This window comes from Narcine bancroftii, chromosome 8 (assembly GCF_036971445.1).
Source record: "Narcine bancroftii isolate sNarBan1 chromosome 8, sNarBan1.hap1, whole genome shotgun sequence".
Lineage (NCBI taxonomy): Eukaryota > Metazoa > Chordata > Chondrichthyes > Torpediniformes > Narcinidae > Narcine > Narcine bancroftii.
In genome coordinates this window covers 136248245-136271216 of record NC_091476.1, presented here as the reverse complement: position 1 = coordinate 136271216, position 22972 = coordinate 136248245, and the positions used below count along the sequence as shown (strand labels likewise).

At 39.4% G+C, this 22972-nt stretch overlaps 1 long non-coding RNA gene across 2 annotated transcripts; it reads right to left on the bottom strand.

The window, feature by feature from the left end:
* Positions 1–937: 937 nt before the first annotated feature.
* LOC138741210 (uncharacterized) lies at positions 938–19363 on the bottom strand. Of its 2 annotated transcripts, none has more exons than XR_011343398.1 (3): positions 19284–19363; positions 1764–2032; positions 938–1176 (listed from the first exon to the last, which is right to left on the bottom strand). It is a non-coding gene; the product is annotated as an uncharacterized lncRNA (long non-coding RNA). The 2 variants fall into 2 exon arrangements; XR_011343399.1 differs by lacking the exon at positions 19284–19363 and adding an exon at positions 18127–18342.
* Between the last annotated feature and the right edge of the window lie 3609 nt (positions 19364–22972).

Genomic DNA, 22972 nt, shown 5'->3' with positions numbered 1-22972 from the left:
ACCTCTTTTCTACCGAGGATAGCTTATATTTGTTGCCTGCCTTTGTTCAATATCTTCCGGTGTGTTTATTTAAATTATTTTTAAAATCCAGAGCACAATTGTTCCATTAGTCAGCCAAGGCCACTATGATGTTTACCCATCACCTTGCTAACTTTTCAAGAAATGTGTATTGTGGATCAGGACATTCTGTAGTTGTTATTTTGTCTTGCTGCTTTAACATGCTATACCCGTAGCTGAATCTTCAGACCTCACATCTTATGAAACATGACCCAACATTGAACAGAATGCTAGCCGAATGTGTGGGGTGTACAGAATAATTTGTGTGGCCACTGAAATGTAGAAAGCTCTCGCATAAATTAGAACATTAAGGACTGCTATGTTGAGAATATTATGAATAAACCACTTGTGCATGTAGACAAAATCCAGCTACATAAAATTCCAGCTGAATTTAATTTGCTTAATAAACTATATTCATACATTTATTGAGGCTTTGGTGCATTATTCAAAAATTGAATGAAAGGTATGAACAGATTTGAATGCACAGATGTTTATTTCATGTTGCAAAATTGAAAAATAAGGATGAGGTTTTAAAAGAAGACCTCATCTTACTCTACACGGATAACATGCAGAACTAAATCACCTCCATCGACATCTATTTATATGTTAATTCGGTTAATGAAATGTTCATATTTCTACAAGTACTAACATTTTTTCAACTTTGTAGTTTAGATTTTCTCTCCTTCTCACTTGCACATGCAGACAAAATCAGCAAGAATAGTGGGAAAACTTTTAAAAAAAGCAAAGAACCATCAAGAAAGGAAAAAAAAAAGATAAATTTTTCCTCTTTATATAATTGTAAAATCTTTGGCTAAAGAGTAGCTAAAGTGATTGTAGGTGTGGTGCGCTATCGAACAGATGCAAACACACAAAACATAAATTCTGTTCTACAGGCTTTATTCAACATAAACCTTCACAGGGCTAGCTGTGAGAATGGTGTTGCAAGCTTTGAGACTGCCTTCAAAGGGCTGGTTCCAGCTTATATCCCGGAGGGTGATTGACAACTGACCGGGTGGGGCTTTGTCCATTCAAGTCGGCTGATTGATAGCTGGCCAGGTGTTGCCCTGTCCTCCCATGTCCCCTGCAGTAGGCTGATGGTGTACCACCACAGCAAGTCAACTAGAAGATGTAATTTAAAAAAAAAATTTAGACATACGTAACTGTAAGAGGCCAATTCGGCCCTATGAGTCCATGCCGTCCAATTTATGTGCCTATTTACCTACATCCCTGGTACGTTTTGAAGGATGGGAGGAGACCAAAGCCCCTGGAGAAAACATACACAGACACGGGGCGAATGTACAAACTTCTTACAGACACCGTGGGATTTGAACCCAGGTCCGGTCCTAATCACTGGCATTGCGCAAACCGCTACGCCAACCGTGCCGCCCCAGGGGGAATTAATATTGAGTAATGTGGAACTGCCCAAGGCCTTGAGAGACTATTTTGAGTTGTTCTTCATGGTTGAAGACACATCTACTTTACCAAAAGGAGATACGATGGGAGGTGAGGATCTTGACGAGTCACAGTTACTATCACATATGTGCTCTGTTGTTAGTGAGGGGTTACTTAAAGTGGTGTGTGAATGGAAAAAAGGTTTGAGAACAACAGGTCTAAATGTAGTTAAGTCCTCTGGTCCCGTTGGAATGCATGGCTGGGTACTGATAGAAATGGTTGAAGTCATAGTAGAGACATTTTTAATCATTTACCAACATTCTCCGAACTCTGGGCAGGTCCCAGCATGCTTAGCTTGGCACTTAGCGCTATGCTGTTACAGCGGCTGTGATTTGGATTCAAATCTGCCACTGTCTTTAAGAAGCTTGTATGCTTTCTCTGTGACCTTGTGGGTTCTCTCTGAATGCTCCGGTTTCTTCCCACATTCCAAAGATGTTCGGGCTGCATAGGCTAATTGGTTACATGGGTGTATTTTGGCGGAGCAAGTTCATGGGCCAGAAGAGCCTGTTAATCTGATGTATCACTAAATTAAAAAAAAACAGAACACAACAATTTTACAAAAGCAAAATATCACACACAATACCAAAACGATCTTAATGTAGTGTATGGATTGGCCAGATACTTCTGGTAGCAGTCGCTTGAATGATCTCTTTCTCCATGGGCCTATAGATTGTTTAGCTCCACCCCTTGTATGAAGGAAACAAATGGGACATCTCTCCCATGTACTTGACCATCCCTAATCACTGCATTTGCCTGCCATTGATTGGCACTACGTTGACACCCATTCAGAGTTCTTATAGTTGTACAGATTCCATTCATAAAACGGTTCTGTAGCATGGTCTACTAGAAAACTGGAGTAGTTTCATTGCTATTCCAGTCCAATTGCCTTATTTTGGAATCTTTATTAATATGATAATGGTTCAATTTGTAGTTATCTGATTCAATCGTTTTGCATGTTGAATAAATCAGAACAGAGACTGTTTCAGATTAGTTGTACAATGTACTGAAAGCATGAAAGATTATGCATTAAATGACCATAAATCCTGCAAATAATTCTGATTTTAAACTTTTATGTTTCTTGTTACTTTGAATTTAGTAAAACCATTGCATATAATTGCGATATCGACTGTGGAAACAATGCATTTTACATTCCTTATGACAGGCAGCAAATCCATCAATCATGTATACCAAGCGTCCAGAGAATTGATAAATCTCCATGATGAATTATACCCAGAGGCTGGAATTATAAGTGCGCCATCAACGTGACGATCTTTTGGCTTCACAAGATAAACAAACTCAGTTCAAACTCTTCTTAATGATCTAAGAACTTGACTGGTTGAACAGAGTCAAAAATTTGTTTTTTTCTTTCTGATATGCTCCTGGTATTATGCACCAAAATTCAGTAGTGTTTGCTGTGGTTATGTGCTTGCACATTGAATCTGTTACTGATCAGACACTCTTTAATTTCAGTAACAAAATGAGCCATCTACCAAGGCGGCAAAGACATTGGTTTTCCAATTCTTAGATATTGAAGACAGAGATGGGATAATAACTCAATGGGAGGGTGGTTGGGACAATGTAATGAGAAAAATGAGCTGCTCTTTTAAAGATCCCATTGGAAAGAGCTGTGACTGAGATCTTTCCATGGGTAGTATGATTGAAGGTGGTTGGGAAGGGAGGTTGGGAGTTCTGGGAATACTATAGCTGCAGGGGAACTCTGGGAGGTGTTGATGGCAAGTTGGCAGTCCTGGACTTGAGATAGTAAGTTTATCTAAAGATGAAATGAAGGGTATGGAGGTGAAGTTAGAGAACTGTGGAAGAGAAGTTGGGGAATCAAACATCTGGGACCAAGTTAAATGCAAACAGAAAAAGCTAAAAATTCTCTGCAGGTCAGGTAGCATTGGTGAGGGAGTCAAAGTGGCTTGTTCACAGACAGAAAACCAGGAAAGAAGTGTTGATGAATATTTAAAAAAAAAACTCTACAGAGGATGAAATGAATGGTCAAGGAACCCAATGTAGATTTCATTGGAACCATAGCACCCTTCTCAATGTTTAGTGAACCATATAAATCTCTCTAATTCCATAGCCTGTTCAAAACAATAGCATAGAATTCAAGAGAGATGCTCCTCTTCATGCTAAAAAAGAATATAAAAATAAATATGTTCTTCCTGCCATAGAGCACTGTCTTTATTCTTCCGTCAAAGTGGCAGATCTCGGTCAGGACTAGAATAGCTGCAACATAAAGTCATCAGGTCACAGACTGAAGCCAAGTGAAGAATGGACTGACAACCCACTGATACTACAGAGGTAAATGACAGCGTAAAAACGTCCTCTAAGTGCAGAACAAGCAGGAAGGAGCTTGGCCCTTGTGGAACACCCTGTGCAGACACAACCCTCCATTTGCAGGGTTGCATCTCATCCCTGCCACCACAAGCTTGGATTACAATGGTCCTAAATCTGTAAGATCTAAAATATTTGGTAGAAAAATTTTGGGCCAGTAGTTAGAAAGAGCAAGTTAAATGTTTTGACTTGCATAATCTCAGATAAAAGTTATATTTTATTGTTAAATGTTAAAACTTTGGAATATAATTTTCAGAATGGAATGAGAAATTACTAAAAATCTTCCACCCTTTAAGTTTCTATCCAAGATCATTTGCATGCCATTGACCAAACTGCAGTAGTTGGATTGAACCAATGAGATTAAACAACAGTGAAGACATTTATTGATAAATGGTTGATTCCGGTATCTGTAGTTCTTGTGTTTCTCCACAGTGAAAATATTATTGCCTTGAAAATGTACATATTTGCCCACAATTTTTACAGATGATTTAGGAACAAAACGTATTTATGGGGGATGGATCCTCTTTGGAACCTAGGCTTGAGAATACCCGAACATGATGCCTCTTGGTGTGAGTGATAATTCCCTAGCATCAGAATTGCATAAGACATCATCTAGAGCTCGGCAGCCAAGTCTATATTTAGTTAAAAGAATGCAACCCACAGCTTCCTCTTCTACTTCTCACGCCACTGGCAACTGGTTGATTTTGGGACTTTGATTATTTTGCCTATAATCTCTTCTAGTGTTCCACTTCTGTCCAGAAGCATTAAGGACAGAAATTGCAGCATCTCCATATTACACTTAGCTATTTGCCTTATGCTGGTGTACTGTCAGCCATGGAAAACATCCTTTAATGTCTGACTCACAACTCTGCACAAATCGATATGACACTACACAGAGAGAATTAGAGTCATAGAGTTCTACAACATGGGAACAGGCCTTCGATCCAACTTGTCTGTACCAACTAGGCTAGTCCCATTTTCCTGGATTTGGCATTCAACCTTTTTATATTCATATACCAATCTAAATGTCTTTTAAACTCGACCACATCTCTGGTAGCTTGTTCAATATACCCACCACCCCTGGGTGAAGAAGATGCCTCTCAGGTCACTATTAAATCTTTCACCTCACACAATAAATCTATGCCCTCTAGCTTTAGATTAGCCTACCCCCAGATAAAAAGCATTGACTATTTACCTTACCTATGCCCTTGTCATTTTAGGAACCTCTATATGAAACTCTATTAGCTTTGGGGGAGAAGTCTGAGCCTATTCCACCTTTCCTTTTGACTCAAGCAGAGTATTCTTGGTAAAGTTCTCATAAATCTTTTGTTTAATTCAATCAAGCAGAAGCTGCAAACCAGTACGCTTCTGGGAATAGCAAATTTTATTTATGTAGTTTCTTTTGTAAATTTATTTGAGCTTTAAGGGCCTATCTCATTGGCCTGGAGACTAGGTGGTGACCTGGTGGCGACTTGAGTCTCCGCTGGTTGCGGAGACATCTCCGCGACGTCTCCTGGAGACTAGCTGGGTCTTGGGGAGTCGTGGGAAATTCAAACATGCTCGATTTTTTTGGAGACTTTTTCCAGTCTCCAGCAGGTCTCGGAGATGTCGTGGAGACTAATTTTGTCTACGACTGGGGAGATGTCTCCGAGACCTGCTGGAGACCAAGGAGACTGAAGAGACGTTGCGGCGACATCGCTGAGACATCTCCCCAGCGGCGGACAAAATTAGTCTCTGCGATGTTGCCGCAACTGAGAAGACATCTCTGAGACATCGCCGGGCGAATTGGTTGTCACCTTATCTGGAGACGTCTCAGACATCGCCCTGGCATCGCCTTGGTGAGAACGCAAGCCATTTTTTGGTCTCCTGACATCTCTGCCAATGAGATACCAGTGTAAGTCTAACAGCCTGACACCAGAGTACAGTAAGGAGTTAAAAAAAAGAGAATTTTTATGATATATAAAAATGAAAAATACTCAACACTCAAGAAGATCGATGCCATCTAGGACACAAAAGTCCACTTGGTGGATACCCAGTACCATTCACTCAATCCAAAAGCAACATACAGTTTCAACCATCTTCAGTAGTGGTTTTCAAATTTCCCCCTTACATTCACATTCCACCTTAAGTAATCCCTATGCCATAAGTGCTTTGTGATTAGTAAGGGATTACTTAAGGTTACTGAAATATTTTGCTTGAGAAAAATTGTCATTGGCCCATTTCCTTTGGAGTTATGTAACCATGCACATAACAAGTCAATTAGGTACCATTAAAATAGTTGTTTTCAAACTTTTTCTTTCCACTCATATACCATCTTACTAATCACAGAGCACTTATGGAATAGGGATTGATTAAGGTGGAATGTCAGTTGGATGTGGTGGGGGGGGGTGGGGAGGAATTTGAAAGGCACTACTCTACAGAATACCCTGCAGCACCTCCCCAAAGCCCACAAGGTTGCACTTTCCAAACCCACCACCTCCATCTGCTGGAAGGACAATAGCTGTAAAAGGCCAGAGAGAACCACCAGCCTGGCTTGGAGATATGTAGCCGCCCCTCCATTGTCAGTGGGTCAAAATCCTGGAATTCCCTCCCTCTACCCACACCTCAAAGACTGGAATAGCTCAAGAGGGAAGCTTATCAATACCTTCTCAAGGACAATTATGGATGGGCAATTAAATCCTGGCAAAGGCTGTGTGGCCCATACCTCTTGAATGAAAAAACAAACATCATCCGCAGCAAGAAAAAGTGAGTCAATAAAACAGAGATCTGAACCCTTTTGACTGATGCTGACTGACTGAAGCTTTTCCAGCAATTTCTGTTTTTATTTCAGATTTGCTTTGCCTGCATATTTTTGTTTTTATTTTCATTTAGGATTCAAGTGATGATTTGATGAAGAAACAAATGTGATTGTGTGGAACGGTATTGTTATCAGCCCAGAGGCCCCAAAACCCAGCAGCAATAGAAATTCACCAAGACAAATGGTTACTTAAACAAAAGTTGCTTTTAATTATCTTTACACATGAAAACAGGATCAATCTTTAACTTATTACTATTAACTTAACCTAACTTATCCCCCTTCTAATTCTAAGCACACATGTATGTAATGTGTGTATAAGTTCAGAAAAGTTTTTTAATTCATAGTCCAATCTTACTTCTCACTCCTCCAAGTTCACTGGAATCAGGCAATTCTTATACTGTGCACAAAATTTAACATTTATGGTTCTTCACCAGGCTTTGGTGCTTGAAAGGTAAATGGTTTCCGCTTAGGAAGGTTCTTGTCGGTTTTCAGACAGAGAGATGTATTGCTCGTTGGACACAAATTGATTCCTTCCGATCAGCCACTTCAGTGTCTTGCCAAAGAAACTTGCCCCATCTGGGTTTTCCAGATGATAACCTCTTTCTTTCAGCCCACTGCAGAGTTCCTTTTCTGTTTCCCTTATTTCAGGCAAAACACCACACAGCCAGCCATCTCCTCTTTTATGGACCATAAGGGCTTTGAATACGCTGAAGTCAGATCTCACAACCCGTCTTCCAAAATGGAGTTTTCCCACAAGCTTGCCAGCTTGTCCTGTTCCAGTCCCAGCTGCTGCTGCTGAACTGTAGAACTGAATTCTCTCTCTCTCTCTCTCCCCCTCTCTCTCTCTCTCTCTCTCTCTCTCTCTCTCTGTCTCTGTCTCTCTCTCTCTCTCTCACAGAGAAAAATCACATGATCCTCTTAGAACAGCCAACTGCACTCTGACTGTGGCACCGGACCCAATCTTCTGAGTCCGTTCATCTGTTGCTTTCATAACAATAATCCATTACTCCACAGCAGGTCCAATTAACACCTACTAGTGAAGTCTCTATAGTCATTCTTCAAAGTTTTTGCAAAGGTACCCAGAGCCTGGACTGTCTGGCTTGAGCAGAGCTCTGGCATTTTAAATGAGATCTGTGTTGCGAAGTGTTTGTGTATTAAGTGACCTTCACTAAAAAGCCTGCCACAATTTGTCTCCTTTAAAACATACCTATATACAATATAAAATATAACATAATCTGTCACAGTATGAAGAGATGTACTGATTTAATTTGATTTTGTTTATTTTTAACTCGTTAAATCTTTGTGCTCAAACTGGAAGACTTCATGTTTGGTTAGAATGTACAGAACATAGAACAGTACTGCATAGGAATAGGTTCTTCAGTCCATGTGTCAACCGAACATGATGCCCAAATCACTATAAAACTCTGCTGCTTTGCTTTCAATTCTGCATCCCATTCCCTTGCTGACATGTCTGTCCATGGTCTCATGCAATGACAGTGAGACCACCTGCAAATTGGAGGAACATTACCTCATATTCCACCTGGGCACTCTCCAACCTAATGGCAGTAACATCAACCTCCAGTTTCTGTTAGCCCTCCCCTCTCAACTATCCCCTCTGACTCCTTTCCCCTGCTTTGTATTTATTGAGTCAACTCCCACCACTGGCATCAATTCTGACTTTTCCTCTCCTCCTTTTCATATCCAATTAACACCTTTGGTCTGTCCTCCTCTCCCTGCCCTTTCTTTCCTTCTGCCCAGCCTTTTAATATGGGAGGCACGGTATGCATAGTGGTTAATGTAATGTTATTAGAGCTACTAGGGTTTGAATCCTGTTAGGAGTTTGTACGTTCTCCTGTGTGTGTGTGTGTGGGTTTTCCCCTGGGGTTCTGGCTTCCTCCTACCATTCAAAATGTATTGGGGGATGTAGGTCAATACAACAGCATGGGCTCATTGGGCCTAAAGGGCCTATTATTGTGCTATATGCCGCTTTAGTTGCCCATTCAGAGCCAGCTCTTCAGCGCTTGACGTCCTGCTTTGCGGAAACTGCCAAAATGTTTGGCCTGGAAGTCAGCCTGAAGAAAACTGAGGTCCTCCATCAGCCAGCTCCCCACCATGACTACCAGCCCCCCCCACATCTCCATCGGGCACACAAAACTCAAAACGGTCAACCAGTTTACCTATCTCGGCTGCACCATTTCATCAGATGCAAGGATCGACAATGAGATAGACAACAGACTCGCCAAGGCAAATAGCGCCTTTGGAAGACTACACAAAAGAGTCTGGAAAAACAACCAACTGAAAAACCTCACAAAGATAAGCATATACAGAGCCGTTGTCATACCCACACTCCTGTTCGGCTCCGAATCATGGGTCCTCTACCGGCACCACCTACGGCTCCTAGAACGCTTCCACCAGCGTTGTCTCCGCTCCATCCTCAACATCCATTGGAGCGCTTACACCCCTAACGTCGAAGTACTCGAGATGGCAGAGGTCGACAGCATCGAGTCCACGCTGCTGAAGATCCAGCTGCGCTGGATGGGTCACGTCTCCAGAATGGAGGACCATCACCTTCCCAAGATCGTGTTATATGGCGAGCTCTCCACTGGCCACCGTGGCAGAGGTGCACCAAAGAAAAGGTACAAGGACTGCCTAAAGAAATCTCTTGGTGCCTGCCACATTGACCACCGCCGGTGGGCTGATGACGCCTCAAACCGTGCATCTTGGCGCCTCACAGTTTGGCGGGCAGCAACCTCCTTTGAAGAAGACCGCAGAGCCCACCTCACTGACAAAAGGCAAAGGAGGAAAAACCCAACACCCAACCCCAACCAGCCAATTTTCCCTTGCAACCGCTGCAATCGTGTCTGCCTGTCCTGCATCGGACTTGTGAGCCACAAACGAGCCTGCAGCTGACGTGGACTTTTTACCCCCTCCATAAATCTTCGTCCGCGAAGCCAAGCCAAAGAAAGAAAAAGAAGAAAGAATGTCTAAATTTAAAAAGAAATGTAAACATTCAGACACCTGCCTGCTTTTTACTCATACCTTGAAGAAGCATCAGGCCTGAAACATCAGTTTACCTCCTCTGAATGCAGCGGGCCAAGTTCTTCCAGCATTTCTGTGTTTTTACTTGATAGATATCCCTTGAATTGCCTTCATGTTTCTGGTTCTGTGAAGTTCTGCTGCAATTCCAGCAGAGGAGGCTATTTCCTGCAGCTTTCTGAGGCTTAACACAGCTCTGTAACTACAGCTTCTGGATCAGTGAATGGAATGTGGGAGGGAATAAGGGGACTGAAAGTGACAGATTGCCCACATCCCTGCCGTCACCCCAAAAATCCAATTGTGGGATTTGTCTGGGTTTAATAAAAATGGTGCTAATGCAGTAATTGACAAGTTTCAGGTTTGTTCAACTCTCATACTGATGGTTTTGTGAACAACTTATTTTTCAAAAGGTTTGCTTTCTGATTGGAGATTATTATAGGCAACTTCAAGCTGAACACAAAGATAATTTCATATTTTATGAATCACTTAGGAACTTGGAGAAACATTAAATTAACTTTTTTGAATTTAGCATGTTTAATTGCATATTGATGCTGACACATTGGATCAGCTCACAGACCTAAAAATGTTTTGCTGCTCATTTTTATTGTACTCGGAGTCTGACTCCTCTCATGTCAGTGTCCAACAATAGTCAGCCACTATTGATGGATTCCAGTTGCCCTGATACCACTTTTCCATGGACACAATGTCCTGGTCAAACCTTTCGCCATGTTTGTCACTGACTGCACCAAGATCAGCAGGGAAGACGTCCAAATGCGAATGAAGAAAATGAATTTTCAATGACACGCTGCACTTCATGGATTTGTATCCTTGAAGGAGTCTTAAAATATGACTACCTATCATATAACCCCATTGTGTTGAGCTGGGCTCCGACGTGTGGACTTGCCTAAGCTGAAATCAGTCTGAGCTCCACACCCAGTGTGGAGGAGTAAAGTGAGCTACAAAATGATGCATCACCCCCCCCCCTCCCGAGAATCAAATACTCCAATCCTGATTTGAATGGATAGGATAGACACAGTCTCTTATAGGAACCCCAATTGTATAGAGAGAAAACCAAGGAAAAAGTGTGGCATGTGCTGTGATAGCAAACCAATCAAGTGCATGACTAAAGGATGGAGCTTTATAAGGGAAGCAGTGAAAAGAAGCAGTATGGGAGCAAGAGGATCTGGTGATGAGATACCAGTTAGAATTTCACCATCTAGGAAGGACACTCCACGGCTAGTTTTCTCCAAATAGGTGCAAAGGAGTAAATGTCCCTTCCAGAACAGCATGAAAATAAACCTGGTACTGGTGGTCTGGATTCGTGGTCTGCTTGGTATAGCAGGCAAGTCAGAGAGAAGATACTGAATCAAAGAAATGCTATGCTGGCTTCTGGGGAAAGGTCTCATCACATCACCAGCATCCAGAGCAGGTGTGATGGAGTATCAGATATCTCTGCGCTGAGATGTCACACATGATTAAGAATATGAAGCAATATTGGAAAGGCTTCTGTGTATGTTTGTGAGTTAAATTCTTGAAGTGTGTTCACTTACTGTGGAGTGATTATTTGTTTCTTCTCTTTCTTCTAAAAGGTGTGTAATGTGATACATGTTGGTTTAGAGCTCAAGGATCAATTTATTTCTCAGTTAGCAGTTGAGTTATTTTCCAAGAAAAGAGTGAAAATTGATAAACCATAAAAATATTTCACATTAATATGAACGTGACAATCCTGGTTGTGTTTCAGAGTTCAAAAATCTCAGTCAAGAGAGTCTAAACCTTTAAAAATATACCAACACAGGTAAAATATTATTCTATTGCAAATGAAAACTTAAATAATGAAATGTTAAAAGGTGGCATGAGTAGCATAGTCGTTAGTGCAACACTGTGGCAGCTGTGGAGTTCTAATCCTGTGTTGTCTATAAGGAGTTTGCAAATTCTCACTGTGTCTGCTTGGGTTTCCTCCAGGTGCTTTGGTTTCCTCCCACCCTTTGAAAACGTATGGAGTTGTAGATCATTTGGGTGCAATTAAGCTACACAGGCTCATGGGGCGGAAAGTCCAGTTACCTGTGGTGTATGTATACATGTCTAAATTTAATTTAAGACAACGAAAGTGTATGTCATGTGCACAATTTACCCTTTCAGGTACTCTCCAATCAAACCATATACTTTCATACACGAATCCAAGGAAGAAACTAGTACCATTACTATCTCAGGATAACCTTGTGTTCATGTAGGATAGAGATGTAGCTTTTCCTTTTCCTCAGTGCATTGTGAGTTTTGGAGACTCTTGCTTAAAGATTGGTGGAGCTGAATCTCCTTGGAATTAGATGCCAGAAAGGCAAGGGGGAGAAGGGTGGGGGGGGAGAAGGAGGGAGGGGAGAAGGGTGGGGGGGGGAGAAGGGTGGGGGGGGGAGAAGGGTGGGTTGCAGAAGAATTGCCGTTTCTTAAAATGTCCGAAGCAGCCGCAGCTCACCTTGAACACATCTACGTGTTCTTGACCCTCTGTTTGTTATACTAATCATGGACTGCTCTGACCCCCATAAAAGGACTGTCTGCAGTATAGCAAAGCCACTTTAAAAAAAAAACTATAAATATTTATTATCTATATTTTTTGTATTGATTGACTCTTTTTTTATTTAATTAAGTATACTATTGTCGTCGGTTTTTTAGTTGATTTTGTGGAAGTTTAAAAAAAATCTGTTCAGCTGTGGCAAGTGAAAACATTGGTGCATGTTGTACAAGTGTATGACAGTAAGTTCATTATCATTGTTGTGTTCAGAAGGTCCAGAAGCTCCTGTGGATCTTCTTCCAAATGCTCCTGCTCAAAAAATCTTACCTTTGACCTCACTCATTACTGAACTTGGGACCACATGTTGATTCTGATCTTCCACATGCTTAAAACCTTTACCATTCTCTCCATTATAATATCACTTCGTTTTTTTTTCAAATAATATTATTGTTTTATAATTTTTTTTATTTTTCACACTGTGAACCATATCAATCAAAATACATACAAACATTTCCCTCTTAAATATACACAGTGGCATTTTCTTCCCTTTTTTCCCCTACCTTCCCACCCCCCTCCAAACCCACTAAACGTTCAACATATACAATACAATAAAACCATTAAACAATGTTATCACACAATGAAAATAAACAAGAAAAATCTGTCATCTACTTTTACACACTGGATCAAGTCATTTTGTCTTCTTATCATTTTAGGGGGTGGAGGTCCGAGGCAAGTCCTCTCTGTTATGTTCCATATAGGGTTCCCAAATTTGTTCAAATAATGTGACTTTAATTTTTAAATTGTATGTTATTTTTTCAAATGGAATACATTTATTCATTTCTATGTACCATTGCTGTACTCTCAGGCTCTCTTCTGATTTCCAAGTTGACATTATACATTTTTTTGCTACAGCTAAGGCCATCATAATAAATCTTTTTTGCGCTTCATCCAGTTTGAGGCCTAATTCCTTACTTATATTACTTAGAAGAAAGATCTCTGGATTTTCTGGTATGTTGATTTTTGTGATTTTATTTAATACCTGATTTAGATCTTCCCAAAATTTTTTCACTTTCTCACATGCCCAAATTGCATGTACTGTTGTTCCCATTTCCTTCTTACAGCGAAAACATCCATCTGATAATGTTGGATCCCATTTATTTAACTTTTGGGGCATGCTATATAACCTGTGTAACCAATTATACTGTATCATGCATAACCTTGTGTTTATTATATTCTTCATATTTCCAGAGCATAACTTTTCCCATGTTTCATTTTTTATCTTTATGTTTAGAACTTTTTCCCACTTTTGTTTGGGTTTATAGCTTATTTCATCATTTTCATTCTCTTGCAGCTTGATGTACATGTTTGTTATAAATTTTTTAATTATCATTGTGTCTGTAATCACATATTCAAAGCTGCTTCCTTCTGGTAATCTCAGTCTGCTTCCCAATTCGTCCTTCAAGTAGGTTTTCAGTTGATGTAAACATTGTACCATGAGTTATACCATATTTGTACTTCATTTGTTCCAATGATAATAAATTATTTCCCAAGAAACAATTTTCTATTCTTTTAATCCCTTTTCTCTCCCATTTTCTAAAGGAAAGGTTATCTATTGTGAAAGGGATTAGTTGATGTTGCGTCAAAAATAATTTTGGTAGTTGGTAATTTATATTTTTCCTTTCTCTGTGGATCTTCTTCCAAATGTTGAGCAGATGGTGCAATACTGGTGAACTTCTATATTGCACCAGTTTTTCATCCCACTTATAAAGTATATGTTCTGGTACCTTCTCCCCTATTTTATCGAGCTCATTCCTGGTCCAATCTGGTTTTTTCCTTGTTTGATAAAAATCTGATAGATATCTTAATTGTGCTGCTCTATAATACTCACTGACAAAAGGCAAAGGAGGAAAAACCCAACACCCAACCCCAACCAACCAATTTTCCCCTGCAACCGCTGCAACCGTGTCTGCCTGTCCCACATCGGACTTGTCAGCCACAAACGAGCCTGCAGCTGACGTGGACATTTACCCCCTCCATAAATCTTTGTCCGCGAAGCCAAGCCAAAGAGATAATAATTCTTAAAGTTTGGTAGCTGCAAACCACCTTGTTTGTACCATTCTGTTAATTTATCTAGTGCTATCTTCGGTTTCCCCCCCCTTTCCATAAGAATTACCTTATTATTTTCTTTAGCTCATTGAAGAATTTCTCTGTATAGGGAATTGGTAACGATTGAAATAGGTATTGTATCCTTGGTAAAATATTCATTTTAATGAAATTTACCCTTCCTATCAGTGTTAGTGCTAAATTTTTCCAGTGTTCTAAGTCATTTTGTAATTTCTTCATTAATGGCTGATAATTTAATTTGTATAGATGGCCTAGATTATTATCTAGTCTAATACCTAGGTATCGGATTGCTTGTGTTTGCCATTTAAATGGTGATTCTTATTTTAAACTTGTGAAATCCGCATTATTCATTTGCATTGCTTCACTTTTATTTGCGTTGATCTTGTACCCCGATATTTCTCCATATTCCTTCAATTTCTTATGTAATTCTTTTATTGATAATTCTGGTTCTGTTAAGTATACCATGATGTTATCTGCAAATAGACTGATTTTATATTCCTTCTCTTTTATTTTTACCCCTTTTATTTTATTTTCCGTCCTTATCAGTTCTGCCAATGGTTCTATTGCTAAAGCGAACAGTGAGCGAGATAGTGGAAATCTCTGTCTGGTTGACCTGCTTAATTTATCCATTTACTGTCACCTTTGCCATTGGACCCTTATATAATGCTTTAATCCAATTGATATATTTTTTTTGTAGGTAGAACCTCTGTAATACTTTGAATACTTGTAATACTGTGTAATGCGCGTCAAAAGAAACAAAGACTTGTTGATCCAAACAAGGCTTTTATTAACTAAAAGACTGGAACATATCGCAAGTAGGTCGACCAGTCAAGAATGACCTGGTCTGGCTAGGAGCAATCCTTTAAGACTTGCCAATAGATGTGGCTACACTCTCAGCCAATCACACCTACACTACCATCTGTACATATGTACATATACACATTGGTGATAGAATTCGTACTATCATACCCTGTCAAAGGCTTTCTCTGTGTCTAAAGCAACAGCCACTGTTGGCGTCTTATTTCCTTGTACTGCATGGATAAAGTTAATGAACTTACAAACATTGTCAGTTGTTTGTCTTTTCTTAATAAATCCAGTTTGATCTAGTTTTACTATTTTTGGTACACAGTCGGCCAATCTGTTTGCTATTAGTTTTGCTATTATCTTATAATCTGAGTTAAGTAGAAATTTTGGTCTATACGATGCTGGTGTTAGTGGATCTTTCCCCGTCTTTGGTATTACTGTAATTATTGCTGTTTTACATGAATCTGGCAAGTTTTGTGTTTCTTCTAACTGGTTCATTACTTCCAGGAGAGGAGGAATTAGTAACTCTTTAAATGTTTTATAGAATTCTATTGGGAATTCGTCCTCCCCAAACTTTTTATTGTTTGGTAGCTTTTTTAATATATCTTGTATTTCCTCTATTTCAAATGGTTTTATCGATTTGTTTTGCTCCTCTTCTTGCAATTTCGGTAGTTCAATTTTAGCTAGAAACTCATCAATTTTGTCTTCTTTCCCTTCATTCTCAGTTCGGTATAATTGCTCGTAAAATTCCTTAAAGTTTTCATTGATCTCTGTTGGGTTATATGTAATTTGTTTGTCCTTTTTCCTTGATGCCAATACAGTTCTTTTAGCTTGTTCTGTTTTAAGCTGCCAAGCTAGTATTTTGTGCATTTTTTTCTCCTAGCTCGTAAAACTTCTGTTTTATTTTCATTATGTTCTTCTCCACCTTATACACTTGTAGTGTTTCATATTTTATTTTTTTTGTCCGCCAATTCTCTTTTTGTTGTATCTTCCCTTGTTGCTAGTTCTTTTTCTGTACTTAATATTTCCCTTTCCAGCTGTTCCGATTGTAGTCCTTTTTCATCTTAGTTACATCACTTATTATCTGCCCTCTGATGAAGGCTTTCATTTCATCCCCTAATATAAATTTGTCTTTCACTGATTCCATATTTATTTCAAAGTACATTTTAATTTGGCACTCAATAAATTCTCTAAAATCATGCCTTTTAAGTAGCATGGAGTTTAATCTCCATCTATATGTTCTTGGTGGGATGTCCTCCAGCTCTATTGCTAATAACAGGGGTGAGTAATCAGATAACAATCTAGCTTTATATTCCATTTTCTTAACTCTCCCTTGGATATGGGCTGACAACAGGAACAGGTCAATCCTTGAGTATGTTTTATGTCTACTCGAAAAATATGAGTATTCCTTCTCCTTTGGGTGTTGTCTCCTCCATATATCCAAAAGTTGCATTTCCTGCATTGATTTAACCATAAATTTGGCTACTTTGTTCTTTCTGCTAGTCTTTTGTCCAGTTTTATCCATCTTTGAATCCAAATTAAGGTTAAAGTCCCCTCCTATCAATATATTCCCCTGCGTATCTACAATCTTCAAAAAAAATATTGCATAAACTTTTGATCCTCTTCATTAGGTGCATATATATTGACCAAATTCCAGAGTTCTGAATATATCTGACATTTTATCATTACATATCTCCCTGCTGGATCTATTATTTCCTCCTCTATTTTGATTGGTACATTTTTATTGATTAATATAGCTACACCTCTGGCTTTTGAATTATATGATGTTGCCGTTACGTGCCCTACCCAGTTTCTCCTCAATTTATTATGTTCCACTTCAGTTAGATGCATTTCCTGCACGAAAGCTATATCTTTTCTTTTTTCAGTAAATTTAACAGCCTCTTCCTTTTCATTTGATTATGTATTCCATTAACATATGTAGTCATATAGTTCAACATGGCCATCTCATACTTTGTTTACACCTCATTTCCGCTTCCTCACCACCACCTTTCCCCTTTTCCCCATTTCCATTTCTCAGTTTTCTTGTTTTGAACGCACTGTATGACAACACTTCTAAAACATACAATATCTCAACCATTCCCACATCTAAAATTCCCTTAACCCCAAGTGTTCCCCCCTCTCTGGGTTGCCCCTTGTTACAAACATCACAACTGAAGACGTAGTTTAATCAATATTAATCAATAATGATCAATATTGAAATAAAAATTAAATGGGAAACTTAATGACCACAAGTGGTTAGAATTGAAATAAGGAACAATCTAGCACCATCTACAAAATATGAAAATGAATTAGCGTTTCAGATTAAACACCTGGTATTTGCTATTAAAAGGGTAGTGAGTGTGGGAAAAACACGTGCACAATTTACAGCGTGGGAAAATACATGCACGAACAATCTATAGAAAACCAACGTGGGCAGATCACACCGGGATGGAATGCATACACATACAGGGTGCAAATTGAAAAAGCTCTGTTGAGGTCACGTGACACTCTCTTGAACGAGAGGGACTTTTTGTTTTCACTTCGTGACTGACTTAATACTTTATTTTTCTTATCTGCTAATCAGTGTGTGCATTTAACTGCACGATTAAGCGTCAGTGTTTCCAGCATTTTCTGTTTCATTTCCAATAATGCACTGAGCCCACATTAAATCTTTTACTTGATACTCTTCAAGGATAAAACATGTTATTAACCAAAACAAAGTTAAAAGTAAGTTAAAATACAGGTAAAACCTTGTTGGGATAATAAAAAGATTTGATTTACCAGTGCCCTTTTTTTCTCGCTATTAAAAGGGGACACCATTGTCTGATCATCAGGTTTGTTCTTCTGCATGGTGAAGCTTTGATCGTTTAGAGAAAAATCATTTAACTATTTGGTGGTTTTGATCTACACTGCCCTAAATGAGGATATTAAGAAGTGGTTCCCATTGAGACATATATGATTTTTACACCGAAATAAAGGAGAAATTCTGTTAAAAAATTTATATACTTACCTCCCGAGTGGCCGATTACACAGGAAGCACATTTACACTGCCTTCCTGTGTTGTGGAGTTTGTCGGAGGGTGAATATCGATGGATGTCCTATTCATTAGCCCAGTTTCTTATGGAGCACCTGCGGTCAATTTAGACTGCATCCGCTCTGTAAAAATGTGTAGGAGACTTGGTGGAAAAATTACAGGATGGAATATATCAAATAAATTCCATGACGATATTTTTACACTGCCAGCAGAAAAGAAAATTTCCAAAGCTTTTCTGCTTCTCAGTGGCTGTGTACAAGTGCCTACGCATGTGTGACATAAAATGCATTGAGAAAATGTTTCAAAATGCTTGCTGCCGTGTACATTTTTTACTGCTATTTTTTTCTTCAGTTCAGAATATTCACTTTTAAACCACCCTTGTTTTTGTTAAACACTCCAATTTTCTTTAAGCTGAGGAATCTTTAAGCTCAATCATAAGTTAACCTAGTGTTCCTGCAAGCGGTCAAAGGTAATGCAATCAATAAGTGGTTAAATTATAAATTAATAAGGTCACGCCATTTCTGAATGTCGGAATGTTCCCATTTCATTGAAATGTAGCAACTTTTCAACAGAGACAAGACAACCAAAGGAAAAATGCAATGGCAATTTTGTAGACAAATGGGTCAGTGACAAAATTAAGAGTAAAAGCTAAACGTTTATACTACTCCTAGACACAAAAATGAAAATGATTTAAGGGATATTGTCAAAATTCAACAGATAGGTAGTTGAGCTATGGATTAATTAGCTGAAATAAGGTAGAATATGAAAGAGAAGAGCTGTACTTTTCCTGTACTATTATATATATAGCTTTTTTTCAGTATCTGGATTTTTCACTTCATTCAGTCTGCAATATTTTGCCTGTAAAAATGGCAGGGAAGGGCTTTGGTGGGGGGGGGGGAGGAGAGATCAAACAAGCTGCCATACGGTTAGTCAACAGACCGGATTTGCCAGGCATGCAACAGACAAATGCCTCTGCCCGCTGAGAAACAACAATGGGGATAGAGGGTTTATGCCCCACATCCCAATACTCAGTTATAGATTATGCCGGCTGTCCAAACTTATGTACAGCATCTGATACCTTGGTTACTTGATTATGTGCAAGGAGGGAGTGATAAATATCTTACTGTAAATACCTCACTGCAGACATAGAAGCATCCAAATTTTTGTGAAGCAGATGGAAAGCAAAAAAGAGCAAAAAAAAACTGCTTTATGCTAAATAGCACAATGTTGGTAAAGGGACACCATTGGCAGCAGAGACGTATCCCTTGCCAGGAGGCCATTTTTCAAGATTCAAGATGCAATTGATTGTCATAGTAATAAAACAGTATCATATTACATGAAATTGCTTTTGCCTGCTGCAAGGCAGACAGATTCACCTGCGACAGAAATTGCCTGAAGCGGCTCTTACAGTCAGAGAAAAAGAAGCAAAATAGAGTCACCAAGTGCCCATATATTCACCTCCAGCATTTCCTCAGTATTTGTGTTTATTATTAGCCATTTTTCTCGTTTATAATCAAATGTCACTGAATTATCACGAGTGCATTGCTGTAAATATTGCTTGGTGATAGCACTTGTTTTAGTCAGTAGATTAAGGCTGACCTAACCACCAACAATACTGCTTTGATTGTTAGTTAAGATTTTGTTTTTCTGCTTTGACTATTAGTTTAAAATTTTGTTAAAGGAAATAATTCCCTGCTATGGATGGAGTTCAGATCATGGTCCTCACTTTTTAGCCAAGGTAAATGAAGAATTGTATAAGGAATTGGGGATCCTGCAATGTTTCCACTACTCCCATCAGCAGGAATAATGGAATGTGCGAATTGTGGTTATCTCTCATAGTCGAGGATGATTGCCTTCATTCTGATGACCCACAGAGCAAAGACACCTGTGCGTGTAGTTCTTTAATGTGTACTTGATGTTGCACTCCAAGAAGCACACAATACTTCACAAATCAACCAACTAATTCCAAATGCATGAAAACCATGACGATTGGAGCTGATGGATTTGTGGCAGCCTTCATCCACCTTCACAGCCATTGAGTTTAGAGTAATTTTGTCTGCCTGTTCCACCGTTGAGGACGTGGTTGGATTGTTCTTTATCACGGACCTCACCCTTGACTTTACCACCATGGATGACCCTACCAGGAGGATAGCTCCAGATGGCATTGCTCTCAGGATCACAGGACCACACAAGCTTCTCCACCCCCATCAGGGTGACAATCCATGGAAAAAAATATGCGAATGAAACATTATAAAATTAAGCTGGCGAAATTGACTGAGGATACATGGCTAAAATTGGCTAAAATGTGCAGTGTTAAAAATGTGGGTGACTTTGCAGGCTAGGTCAAGGTTATATGCTGCAGAGATGGTCCACAGACAGACAGCCAATGCAGAGCCTGCACCTCTTGTAGGGATGGATTTATTATCATTAGGTGATGACATGAGCAAATATTTGAGTAATCTAACTAAAACATTTTCAAGTGGTGTATTCACAGGTACATCAAGCTCACTGACAAGAGAGTGATCCAACAGAGTGAAGTGGTGAATCAAGTCATGTTGAACCTGATAATTATGTCCTCTGAATGAAATTCGGAACTCGCTGGAAAGGGCCATTCCAGCAGTAAAGTTTGAAGGACAGCCTCATTGGATACACGGAACAGACTGAGAAAAAAGAGGTCCACTTTCAACCTGAGAACTTTATTTTTTGACTTTTGTCACCTTGACATTTGAACTGAATGCCAGAGCTATGACTGAAAGGAGGAATTTTGGGTTGCACCTTAAATGTGTCTTACTTATATGTTGTTAAGATGAATGTTTATCGCTATTGAATCTATTCCTATATTCTAACCAACTCAATGGGAGGCATCCCCTCAAGATACAGGAAGTGATCGGATGGATTTTGAGACTGAACAGATCACAGACAAGTGAGAGTAAGGATATAAACATGTAGAGGACAGCAGGGTGTAACATGACATCTTTTATTAAATGGTACCTACTGTTATATTACCGTACCAAAGCTGGGAGAAAATTGGTTTAAAACTTTTACTGTATACAATAAGACATTTTTTTTTTGACATAAAGCATATCAATGGCTGACTGCTAATTGGATGAGGTCCTGTTAATTGGGATATGTGGCTCTCTTTATACATCATGTACAGAAGCTACACTATTACCTTGACTGGCCAAATGTAACTAGGTTCAGGACAAAGAGAGGTATCTCTAAGATGGCTCAGAACTTGAGGATTCTGTTCCCCTTTTACGGTACGAAAAAGGCATCATTAGGCTAACAATATGGCTAAGGAGTTCGAAGAAGCTGGGGAGCTGGTTTCTCAACTGTCGGTGGAGTTGGTTGTCACCTGTACTGTGACAACCTAGAACCGAATGGACCCTAACTTTATTCTGGCTGGTCGTGGGGAGACCTGCAAAATTATAGAATGAGACTGCTCTATGTGTAGCTGGGAACAAATCACTAAATTGGTGAACCTCATGAAAAAAGAGAGATACAGAACATTGTATAAATTGGGATGAAATGTTTGACTATTAAACCTACCCCTTTGTTCAATGTTTTGTTTTGCTACTGGATAGATCCAGTGGCTGGAAAATAAAACTTTTATTGCGTTGCTAGCTCCATTCATAGGTTTACTGTCTCTATGCTGTCCAAGTATCCTCCGTCGTTCTTTTATTATCGAATGATCAAAGTGAGGGGGGGGGGGATGTGAAAGATTCTATTTTGAGTAATCCAGAAATGACAATTATTAAGGAAAACCATGTCTTTATTAATACAAATTCCTTGTATTTAATCTAGGGTTTCAAAAGGTCACAGCCATGTATATTGAAAGCAAAAACAACAACCTTTCCTAGATTAGCATTTTAACTAACCATTCAAAGACACTTTTAAATTGAGCATTGTTCAACAAATTGACAGAAGTGTTAACAGCTAACGACCTGACAGAACCTACTTGTCAGACCCTGATCTGCTGCAAAGGGCAAAGAATTCCCACCTTCTTCCCCCCCCACCCCCCCCCCCCCCAACCACTCTTTGAAATGTGCATGTTAAGGAAATTTGTTTTGTGTGTTTTTGATGAACTCTCCAGATGATAATTAAATTTTAAATATCAAAAGGTGCACAGACCATGGATGTTTAAACTGTAACAATATTAATTGTAAATATGTGTAACTGATTTACATTTCTTAAGAGAGAACACAATGACATATGTTAACAAGGAATTATAACAATATATGCCTCAAACAAACTCAAAGAGAGAGATATGCTTATCGACTTGTGAGAGATATGCTGCCAAAAGTCTTTATATGCTCCAGATCATTTCACTGTGATCTTTGAATCAGTTTTGATATGGACTAAGATGACTCTTTCTACCTGAACTTGATATGCCTCACTCTCGCTAGCATGTCGTATGCTCTGTGGTTCTGCAGTGCGAGACAAAAACTATAAAGGTGCAAGCAGGCACATCGGCCCACAAGGGACTCTGATACCAGTGGCTGCTTACCCTACCACACTTACCTGCACGTGTACACACTTCACAGACACGGAATTCCAAACACTCTTCCAAATCCCTGTACCATCAGGGGTGCGGCTCTCTGCAAGCACTGATCTATCGCAGTACTATCACTTGAGGTGGTGCCCACCTTAACCACAACTTCTCCAGCGATGTGCACACTAATTATATGGCATGGAGCGATGTCCAGGACTTGAACAAGCATCAGAAAGAAATGTGGCATGTTTTATAGTGTCTGTGATGACAGTGATTCATTTAAATGAGCCAACAGTAAGGTGGCTGGAGTCCAACCTTGATTGGCAGGTG